The 2,500-nt window shown below is 62.2% G+C and overlaps 1 pseudogene; it reads right to left on the bottom strand.

Moving 5' to 3' along the window:
• LOC124591137 overlaps nt 1-2,500 on the bottom strand; it is a 7,959-nt pseudogene that overhangs the window by 3,968 nt on the left and 1,491 nt on the right.

The following is a 2,500-nucleotide window of genomic DNA, read 5'->3' as shown; positions in this document are numbered from 1 at the left end:
GTCCTGTGTGCGCGCGTATTCCCAGCGGCGCCGCTTGCGCTTCTGCAGCGGCGGGGCGGCAGGCGGCCGCTTGGATGATTGGCGCGGCCGCTGTGTCCTGGTGATCGACCTCTCCCCCCTGGACCCGACCGACGCAAGGGCATCCGGGAGCATGCCCAGGATGACATCGGGCGGCGTGCCCCGCCCCAGACCAATGACCCGATCCAGGGCAGAGAAACGCTGGGCGGAAGCAGGCAGCCCCGCCAGATGCTCCCAGATGGCGGCGTCAGTCGGCCCCTCCGGCGGCGGCCCGGTGGTGTCGGCCGCGAAGTCCTCGGCTGCGTCGACGGGCGGCGCAGCGGCCTCGCCCGCGTCAGGCAGCGAGCTCGCTGCTCCACGGCGGGACGCCGGCTCTTCGCCCCGACCGATCTCAAGTGCCTCCATGAATTGGCGGACAAGCTGCTTGTGGGCAGCTTGCCGCCGTCGGCACTTGATTGCCTCAAGCGTTCGGTCGGGGAACATCCTGGTAAGTTCTTGATTTACAAAGAAGAACCGGGCGTCCCTCTCAAGGAACAGTTCGGCCTCTGCCTTGGCGAGCGACAGGACTTCTTCCTCCGTCCACCTCGCGCGATGCCTCTCCGTCACGATCTCAGCGTTGGCGGCCGCAGGGTGTTGGCGGCGGCGATGGACCCCGAGACCGTTCTTCGTGGTAAAAGTGCGGTGGCACTCACTGCAAGCAAAGGGAGCTACACAAACTATCGCATTTTCGTTACGGCCGGTTGGCCGGATAGGTGCTGGGGTAGCTGGGGTGGCACCTTCAGCGGAAGGGCCACCATCTCTTGTTTCTTGTCGGCTGCCCCCAACTATAAAGGGATAATGCGAGGGGGGGCTGGTAACCCCCCCAAGCCCCTGGTGCGGTCTTCCACTCTGCGAAAATCAGCGGGCCCACGAGAAGGGGAGAAGACCGCAGGAGAGGAGAGGCTAAGAGGGCTAGGCCCATGTATTGCGCATCACTCTCCCTGTAACTATAACCCAAGGAAGGCACCTCGCAGCAGCAGCACGACTACATCAAGACCGCACTTCGAAAAGCCAAGTCCGGATGCAGCCACACCGCCGCCACTTGGCCACCTTAAGAGAGTCATAGTTACTCCCGCCGTTTACCCGCGCTTGCTTGAATTTCTTCACGTTGACATTCAGAGCACTGGGCAGAAATCACATTGCGTCAACACCCGCTAGGGCCATCGCAATGCTTTGTTTTAATTAGACAGTCGGATTCCCCCAGTCCGTGCCAGTTCTGAGTTGATCGTTGAATGGCGGCCGAAGAGAATCCGCGCACCCGCGCGCCCCCGGAGGAGCACGCTAAGGCGGACGCGGCCTCGCAGCAAGGAAGATCCGTGGGAGGCCAAGGCACGGGACCGAGCTCGGATCCTGCACGCAGGTTGAAGCACCGGGGCGCGAACGCCGCGCAGGCGCGCGCATCCTGCACCGCCGGCCAGCACGAGGCCAACCAACGGCGAGAGCAGACCACGCCCGCGCTAAACGCCCGCACTTACCGGCACCCCTACGGCACTCACCTCGCCCAGGCCCGGCACGTTAGCGCTGACCCACTTCCCGACCAAGCCCGACACGCCCCGATCCTCAGAGCCAATCCTTATCCCGAAGTTACGGATCCAATTTGCCGACTTCCCTTACCTACATTATTCTATCGACTAGAGGCTCTTCACCTTGGAGACCTGCTGCGGATATGGGTACGAACCGGCGCGACACCTCCACGTGGCCCTCTCCCGGATTTTCAAGGTCCGAGGGGAAGATCGGGACACCGCCGCAACTGCGGTGCTCTTCGCGTTCCAAACCCTATCTCCCTGCTAGAGGATTCCAGGGAACTCGAACGCTCATGCAGAAAAGAAAACTCTTCCCCGATCTCCCGACGGCGTCTCCGGGTCCTTTTGGGTTACCCCGACGAGCATCTCTAAAAGAGGGGCCCGACTTGTATCGGTTCCGCTGCCGGGTTCCGGAATAGGAACCGGATTCCCTTTCGCCCAACGGGGGCCAGCACAAAGTGCATCATGCTATGACGGCCCCCATCAACATCGGATTTCTCCTAGGGCTTAGGATCGACTGACTCGTGTGCAACGGCTGTTCACACGAAACCCTTCTCCGCGTCAGCCCTCCAGGGCCTCGCTGGAGTATTTGCTACTACCACCAAGATCTGCACCGACGGCGGCTCCAGGCAGGCTCACGCCCAGACCCTTCTGCGCCCACCGCCGCGACCCTCCTACTCGTCAGGGCTTCGCGGCCGGCCGCAAGGACCGGCCATGACTGCCAGACTGACGGCCGAGTATAGGCACGACGCTTCAGCGCCATCCATTTTCAGGGCTAGTTGCTTCGGCAGGTGAGTTGTTACACACTCCTTAGCGGATTCCGACTTCCATGGCCACCGTCCTGCTGTCTTAAGCAACCAACGCCTTTCATGGTTTCCCATGAGCGTCGATTCGGGCGCCTTAACTCGGCGTTTGGTTCA

Source organism: Schistocerca americana, unplaced genomic scaffold, assembly GCF_021461395.2.
Source record: "Schistocerca americana isolate TAMUIC-IGC-003095 unplaced genomic scaffold, iqSchAmer2.1 HiC_scaffold_808, whole genome shotgun sequence".
Taxonomy (NCBI): Eukaryota; Metazoa; Arthropoda; class Insecta; order Orthoptera; family Acrididae; genus Schistocerca; species Schistocerca americana.
The sequence above is the reverse complement of the archived record's forward strand: the minus strand, read 5'-3'. Positions and strand labels throughout refer to the sequence as shown.